Raw genomic sequence first — 9,473 nt, 5'->3', positions numbered from 1 at the left:
AGAACCATAAAGGTTCTTTGGTTTGTCCTTGTAGGAGAACCGTTTTGCTGCTATGTAGAACCTATTTGGAATACATTTAAGGGGATTATTTGATGGGAACCCTTTCTGGTTCTATGTAGTGAGAACCCTCTAATGAAAAACTCTATACTGGGTTCCAGCTAGAAACAATAACGTGTTCTATCTGGGACTGAACTAGAATTGCATTATCTGATTAATATTTACATTTAGCAGTATGGTGTATCCATAATTAAACTTGGAGTTGAACCCTTTTGGAACCCTTTTTTCTAAACTGTAGTAGATAATTTATTTCACATATGCAATCCATTCTCTCTTCTCTTCATCTACAGCGTAATAGTCTAAGGCGTAGCAGCCGCCGTGCCATGCAGGTGAGGTTGCTGTATGCTAGCATGCTTTCCATGCAGTCTGTTAACATCTGTTACAACGATGCATCATACCATTAGGCCTATATTCAGCTGAGACCCACCTATACTGAAGATTCTACATAGAGGATGCTTTTAAGTCCATGGCAGGATAATCTTTTTTGTTGTTGTTGTTAGGATGGATCCCAAATGGCACTCTATTCCTTATTTAGTGCACTTCTTTTGACCAGGGCCAAATAGGGGAATAGGGTGCCATTTGGGACACATTATTTTATTTAATAAGGGTATAGGAAATACAATTATGTTCACAGGCCACGTTGACCTACCCTGAGGTGATCGTTCGGAGTGTGGAGATGACATCGGTCAGTAGGAGAGACATCTCCTCTTCGATCAGCAACAACACCTACAACCGATACTTGCTGGAGAAACAACAGAAGATAGGTTTGAAACACTTAGAAGTTGGTAGCCCTTAAGACTCGTACCCATATATGGGTTGAAAATGGCTGATTTGGGCACTGATAGTCGCTTAAATTGCAACGCAGTGGCTATTCAGTAAAATGCTATAAATTCCGTCAGAGCTCAGGTTCTAAGCTTCACAGCGCTGAATGGATTTTGACTGACAGCCTTTCTGAACTTGAGCACTGCACACAACAAAGTTTCCCCCATCCCTCCCGCTAATTGTGCAATGTTTGCACCTTTTTCATTGTCTGAGTGAGGGAAATGCTGTAAATTAAGAGGGCTCAATGTATTTTGGAAGTTGAGGATTATAATAAACATTGCTTTGATGTCCTTCAAGCAAGTCAAACACCTCTGAGTCCAAATGTGCACTTCACATTTCCATATCATAAAACTCATGTCATATACAGTGTCAACGTTTATGATCACTATGTTTGATGTAGTTACAAGATGACATGACGTCATACCCTGGGTTGTTCTGAACAGAATGAGCCTATGTTTGTCTATTGTGAAGCCAATTTGCTGTGGAACACGTACCTGAATGCATGCATGACTCCTTTCAATGCGCATCAAAATTATGATTTGTTTCTCTGAATTGCCCTGTGAAAGCCTAACACTGTAAGATCGTATTTTATAACTTAGCTAGTCATGTTGGCAATAGAACAAGATTTCAAATGATGCCCACCTGACCCATGGGCTGTTTTTTTTATTGCGTAAACAACAACAGTAATTGTATGATGGCGGGGATACAAGGTTGTGTTCAAAACAACTACAAGTGTGTTTGCTCCAGTTCCTTTGAGCGATAAAAGTGCATTGAAATTACTTAGGAACTTTGCACTTTTTGGAGAAGTGTGTGTGTCCACTTGGAGACACCAGTTAGTCCTCTCACTCAAACCCATTTTTTTGTCATGTTGCACCTACTCCACATTTTCCAGGAATATTCTCATCATGTTATTGAATGTTATTTTCAGATTTTGTTATCAACAAATGTAGCGAAAAGTAAAATAAATATAAAATCTAAAGTCTTGTGTCAGGTGAACTGTTGTGTCCTCATCTTTGGTCCAAATTTTCCCTAAATCTGCAAACTGTTCCCTTTCAAATACTACCATGCTTATGCATATGCTTTTTATATTTATTCTGTTAGTAACATTTCAATTTAGACCTATAGGCCAAGGGTTAAATAGGCAAATTGATGGTGTTTTTTCAGTTTGGGCGTCTTACACAACTATGAAACAGATTTTGTATAGTAAGGAAATACTTGAGTACCAGTTTGGTAAACTGAAGAAAAAAAATAAAACGCAACATGTAGTGTTGGTTTCATGAGCTGAAATAAAAGATCCCAGAAATGTTCCATAGGCAAAAAGCTTATTTCTCTAAAATGTTGTGCACAAGTTTGTTTACATCCCTGTTAGTGAGCATTTCTCCTTTGCCAAGAGAATCCATCCACCTGACAGGTGTGGCATATCAAGAAGCTGATTAAACAGCATGATCATTACACAGGTGCACCTTGTACTGGTGACAATAAAAGGCCACTCTAAAATGTGACGTTTTGTCACACAGCACAATGCCATAGATGTCTCAAGTTTTGAGGAAGCGTGCAATTGGCATGCTGAATGCAGGAATGTCCACCGGAGTTGTTGCCAATGTTAATTGCTCTACTATAAGCCACCTCCAACGTTGTTTTAGAGAATTTGTCAGTACGTCCAACCGGCCTCACAACTGCAGATCAAGTGTAACCACCCCAGCCCAGGACCACAACCGTCTTTTTCACCTGCGGGATCATCTGAGCCCAGCCACCCAGACTGGGGAAACTGTGTTTGCACAACCGAAGAATTTCTGCACAAATGGTCAGGAAACCGTTTCAGGGAAGCTCATCTGCGTGCTCGTCGTCCTCACCAGGGTCTAGACCTGACAGCAGTTCGGCGTCGTAACCGACTTCAGTGGCAAATGTTGACCTTCGATGGCCATTGGCACGCTGGAGAAGTGTACTCTTCATGGATGAATCATGGTTTCAACTGTACCGGGCAGATGGCGTGTATGGCGTCGTGGGGTGCGAGCGATTTTCTGATGTCAACGTTGTGAACAGTGTCCCATGGTGGCGGAGGGGTTATGGTATGGGCAGGCAGGAATAAGCTACAGAAAACGAACACAATTGCATTTTATGGATGGCAATTTGAATGCACAAAGATATCGTGACAATATCCTGAGGCCATTGTCATGCCATTCATCCGCCACCATCACCTGATGTTTTAGCATGATAATGCAAGAATCTGTAAACAATTCCTGGAAGCTGAAAATGGCCCAGTTCTTCCATGGCCTGCATACTCACCAGACATGTCACCCATTGAGCATGTTTGGGATGCTCTGTATCACTGTGTACGACAGCGTGTTCCAGTTCCCGCCAATATCCAGCAACTTCGCACAGCCACTGAAGAGGAGTGGGACAACATTCCATAGGCCACAATCAACAGCCTGATCAACTCTGTGCAAAAGAGATGTGTCGCGCTGTACAAGGGGTTTTCTGATCCACGTCCCTACCTTTTTTTAAGATATCTGTGACCAGCAGATGCATATCTGTATTCCCAGTCATGTGAAATCTGTCACACCTTAATCTGTTTGACCTGTCTTTGTGCTTGTCTCCATCCTCCACCAGTTGTCTCCCATCTTCCCCCATTATCCCGTGTATTTATACCTGCGTTTTCAGTTTGTCTGTTGCCAGTACATCTTATCCCATCAAGTCCTACCACCGTGTTCCCGTGTTTCATGTGCTCTAGTTTTTGTTTTTCCTAGTCCTCCCAGTTCTGACCTTTCTGCATGTCCTGACCCTGACCCTGATCCTGCCTGCCGCCCTATACCTGCCTGACTCTGATTTGGATTACAACTCTTTGCCTGCCTTGACGTACCTTTTGCCTGCCCCTTGTGTCTGCATCTGGGTCTTAGCCTGAGCCATGATACAATCCATAGATTAGGTTCTTATGAATTTATTTATATAAGGCCAAAACCTAGGAAAAAACCTAGAGAGGAAGCAGGCTATGAGGGGTGGCCAGTCCTCTTCTGGCTGTGCCGGGTGGAGATTATAACAGCACATGGCCTAGATGTTCAAATGTTCATAAATGACCAGCATTGTCAAATAATAATAATCATAGTAGTTGTCGAGGGTGCAACAAGTCAGTAACACAAGAGTAAGTGTCAGTTGGCTTTTTCATAGCCGATCTTTGAGAGTATCTCTACCGCTCCTGCTGTCTCTAGAGAGTTGAAAACAGCAGGTCTGGGACAGGTAGCACGTCCGGTGAATAGGTCAGGGTTCCAGCAGGTCTGGGACAACAGGTCTGGGACAGGTAGCACGTCCGGTGAACAGGTCAGGGTTCCATAGCTGCAGGCAGAACAGTTGGAACTGGAGCAGCAGCACGGCCAGGTAACTGGGGACAGCAAGGAGTCATCAAGCCAGGTGATGAGGCATGGTCCTAGAGCTCAGGTCCTCCGAGAGAGAGAAAGAAAGAAAGAGAAAGAGAGAATTAGAGAGAGCATATTTAAATTCACACAGGACACCGGAAAAGACAAGAGAAATACTCCAGATGTGACAGACTGACCCTAGCCCCCGACACATAAACTACTGCAGCATAAATACTGGAACATACATTTCCCAATGAGCAAAAACTGGTTGAATCAACGTTGTTTCCACTTCATTTCAACCAAAACATTTAATGTGATGATGTTGAATCAAAGTGGAAAACTGATTGGATTTGAAAATCAGTGCAAGAGAATTTCATTTTTTTTCAGACAACTTTTAGCCTGTTGATTTCACGTTGAATTCACGTTAGTTGACAACTCAACCAAATGTAAATCAAAACTAGACGTTGAAATCACATGTGTACCAGTGGGTTGATACTTGGACTCGTTGTTAAAGCCTTTGTCAAGTACTTGTTACACTGTAAAGATTAAACATCTAATCAACTTTATTTTTGGGCTTACAGAGTTGGTTTGGTTCCAGAAGACAGGGAAGAAATCAACTCTGGCTGTCGGAGCAACCAGTCCAACACCTGCTGGGTTCAATGTCACTAAGGGTCTATCTGACAAGTAAGGTATTTTTTACATATCCTTTGTGGTTCAGGGTTGGTATGATGTCGACAGATCCCCTGCAGTTGTCAATTTATGAAGTGCATATGCACATTAGGCCTACAACAGAGCCATAGATTGATATGGCTCTGGCTGTATTGCAGTTGCATTGCACACATTATCAGATCTCACAATGCCTGGAGAAGTGTTTAATGTCTCAGGATGAATCATATTGAAGTGGATCCTTAGACTTTCAAATAAAATCAAATGTTATTTGTCACATACACATGGTTAGCAGATGTTAATGCAAGTGTGGCGAAATGCTTGTGCTTCTAGTTCCAACCGTGCAGTAATATTCAACACTTCTCTAGGCGTTGTGAGATCTGATCATCTGTGCAATGGAAATGCCATATGATCAGAGCTTTATATAGGCTATGTAGAAATCTATGGCTCTGTTGTAGATCTGGAACACAGCCATTTGAAAGATTTATATTGACCAGCGATATGTGAGTAAGACCTTTAAACAGGTCAACATTCACAAGGCCGCTGGGCCAGACGGATTACCAGGACGTGTACTCCGAGCATGTGCTGACCAACTGTCAAGTGTCTTCACTGACATTCTCAACCTCTCCCTGTCTGAGTCTGTAATACCAACATGTTTCAAGCAGACCACCATAGTCCCTGTGCCCAAGAACACTAAGGTAACCTGCCTAAATGACTACTGACCCGTAGCACTCACGTCTGTAGCCATGAAGTGCTTTGAAAGGCTAGTCATGGCTCACATCAACACCATTATCCCAGAAACCCTAGACCCACTCCAATTTGCATACCGCAGATGATGCAATCTCTATTGCACTCCACACTGCCCTTTCCCCCCTGGACAAAAGGAACACCTGTGTGAGAATGCTATTCATTGACTACAGCTCAGCGTTCAACACCATAGTGCCCTCAAAGCTCATCACTAAGCTAAGAACCCTGGGACTGAACACCTCGCTCTGCAACTGGATCCTGGACTTCCTGACGGCCCGCCCCCAGGTGGTAAGGGTAGCTAACAACACATCCGCCACGCTGATCCTCAACACGTGGGCCCCTCAGGGGTGCGTACTCATTCCCCTCCTGTACTCCCTGTTCACTCATGACTGCACGGCCAGGCATGACTCCAACACCATCATTAAGTTTGCTGATGACACCACAGTGGTAGGCCTGATCACCGACAATGATGAGACAGCCAATAGGGAGGAGGTCAGAGACCTGACCGTGTGGTGCAAGGACAACAACCTCTCCCTCAACGTGATCAAGACAAAGGAGATGATTGTGGACTACAGGAAAAGGAGGACCGAGCACGCCCCCATTCTCATCGACGGGGCTGTAGTGGAGCAGGTTGAGAGCTTCAAGTTCCTTGGCGTCCACATCACCAACAAACGAACATGGTCCAAGCACACCAAGACAGTCGTGAAGAGGGCTCAACAAAACTTATTCCCCCTCAGGAGACTGAAAAGATTTTGCATATGTCCTCAGATCCTCAAAAGGTTCTACAGCTGCACCATCGAAAGCATCCTGACGGGTTGCATCATTGCCTGGTGTGGCAACTTGTCACGGCTGTCGAAAGGAGCAGACCAAAGTGCAGCGTGGTTGTAGTTCCACATTTGATTTAATCCGTGAAACTTTGCAATACATAAATAGCTGAATTTGACAAAACAACAAACTGTGACGCAGAGAGAAACAAACACTACTCAAAATATAATAACCCACAAAACCCAGGAAGAAATACCCCTATTTAAATATGATCTCCAATTAGAGACCACGAGGACCAGCTGCCTCCAATTGGAGATCAACCCCCCCCAAAAAAACATAGAAATAGAAAAAACTACAACTTAAACATAGAAAACCAAAACATAGAAAAACACAAAACACCCCCTGTCACGCCCTGACCTACTCTACCATAGAAAATAACCTCTTACTATGGTCAGTGCATGACACAACTGCTCGGCCTCCGACAGCAAGGCACTACAGAGGGTAGTGCATATGGCCCAGTACATCACCGGGACCAAGCTTCCTGCCATCCAGGACCTTAATACCAGGTGGTGTCAGAGAAGGCCCAAAAAATTGTCAAAGACTCCAGCCACGTTAGTCATAGACTGTTCTCTCTGCTACCACACAGAAAGCGGTACCGGTGCACCAAGTCTAGGTCCAAGAGGCTTTTTAACAGCTTCTACCCCCAAGCCATTAGACTCCTGAACAGCTAATCAAATGGCTACCCAGACTATTTGCATTGCCCCCCCCCACACTGCTGCTACTCTCTGTTATTATCTATGAATAGCCACTTTAATAACCCTACCTGCATGTACATAATTTCCTCAATTACCTCGACAACGGTGACCCCGCATATTGACACATTGACTCTGTAACGGTACCCCCTGTATATCGTCCCACTATTGTTATTTACTGCTGCTTTTTAATTATTTGTTATTCTTATCTCTTTCTTTTTGGGGGGATTTTCTTAAAACTGCATTGCTGGTTAAGGGCTTGTAAGTAAGCATTTCACTGTAAGGTCTACACCTGTTGTATTATTTGATTTGATTTATGACGTGACCAAAGGCAACCAAAGATATTGCAGAGAGATGGCGAAGCATGAGGTTGCACTCATCAGCACTCAAATACAGATACTATTAAGCATCTGCATATGTGCACTGGAATTAGCTTCTCTCGCTCTCTCTCCTGCAACATTGTTTCGCACTGTCTTTGTGTCGGAAGTTGTGCCACTGCTCATGTTTACGTCATATTACTCAATCTACATTTAAATCAAATTGGAACACATTTCAATTGACATTTGTTTCAGGCAGTGGCAGTCCATACAAGGGGAGATGCCAGGCAATGTAAGATTATTTTCTCTTTATTCCACCAGAAGAGGCTGGTGGGAGGAACTATAGGAGGACGAGCTCATTGTAATGGCTAGAATGGAAAGATGGAACGATATCAAATACATCAAACATATGGAAATCATGTTTGACACCGTTCCATTTATTCCATTCCAGCCATTGCAATGAGCCCGTCCTCTTATAGCTCCTCCCACCAGACTCGTTGTCATACCATTTCTGTACCATACAGGGTAAATGGTATTATCGCCCAAGCCTACTTCATAGAGCTCTTTCCACCAGCCTCCTGTTCATTCAACATACAGTTGAAGTGGGAAGTTTACATACACTTAGGTTGGAGTCATTAAAACCTGTTTTTCAACCACTCCACAAATTTCTTGTTAACAAACTATAGTTTTGGCAAGTCGGTTAGGACATCTACTTTGTGCATTACACAAGTCATTTTTCCAACAATTGTTTACAGACAGATTATTTCTGTCACAACTTCCGCCAAAGTCGGTCCCTCTCCTTCTTCGGGCGGCATTCGGCGGTCGACGTCACCAGCCTTCTAGCCATCGCCGATCCACTTTTCATTTTCCATTTGTTTTGTCTTTGTCTTACACACCTGGTTTCAATTCCCCAATTACTTGTTAATTATTTAACACTCTGTTCCCCCATGTTTGTTTGTGAGTAATTGTTTATTGTATTGCGTTCCGTATTTGTGGCCTTGTATTTATACGACGTGTATTGTTATATTATTGAGTAAAATTGCTTTCATTACTCATATCTGCTGTCCTGCGCCTGACTCATCTCACCAGCTACACACAGACGCATTACAATTTCACTTATAATTCACTGTATCACAATTCCAGTGGGTCAGAAGTTTACATACACTAAGTTGACTGTCATTGACATAATTTGAGTCAATTGGAGGTGTACCTGTGGATGTATTTCAAGGCCTACCTTCAAACTCAGTGCCTCTTTGCTTGACATCATGGGAAAATCAGCCAAGACCTCAGAAAAAAATTTGTAGACAAGTCTGGTTCATACTTGAAAGCAATTTCCAAAAGCCTAAAGGGACCACGTTCATCTGTACAAACAATAGTACACAAGTATAAACACCATGGGACCACGTAGCCGTCATACCGCTCAGGAAGGAGACGTTTTCTGTCTCCTAGAGATGAAGGTACTTTGGTGCGAAAAGTGCAAATCAATCCCAGAACTACAGCAAAGGACCTTGTGAAGATGCTGGAGGAAACAGGTACAAAAGTATCTATATCCACAGTTAAACGAGTCCTATATCGACATAACTTGAAAGGCCGCTCAGCAAGGAAGAAGCCACTGCTCCAAAACCGCCATAAAAAAGGCAGACTATGGTTTGCAACTGCACATGGGGACAAAGATCGTACTTTTTGGAGAAATGTCCTCTGGTCTGATGAAACAAACATAGAACTATTTGGCCATAATGACCATCGTTATGTTTGGAGTAAAAGGGGGTAGGCTTGCAAGCCGAAGAACACCATCCCAACTGTGACGCACGGGGGTGGCAGCATCATGTTGTGGGGGTGCTTTTCTGCAGGAGGGACTGGTGCACTTCACAAAATAGATGGCATCATGAGGATGGAAAATGATGTGGTTATATTGAAGCAAAATCTCAAGACATCAGTCAGGAAGTGAAAGCTTGGTCACAAATGGGTCTTCCAAATGGACAATGATCCCAAGCATA

The sequence above is a fragment of the Salmo salar genome, chromosome 15 (genome assembly GCF_965601325.2).
Source record: "Salmo salar chromosome 15, fSalSal1, whole genome shotgun sequence".
Classification (NCBI taxonomy): domain Eukaryota; kingdom Metazoa; phylum Chordata; class Actinopteri; order Salmoniformes; family Salmonidae; genus Salmo; species Salmo salar.
Note: the sequence above shows the minus strand (reverse complement) of the source record.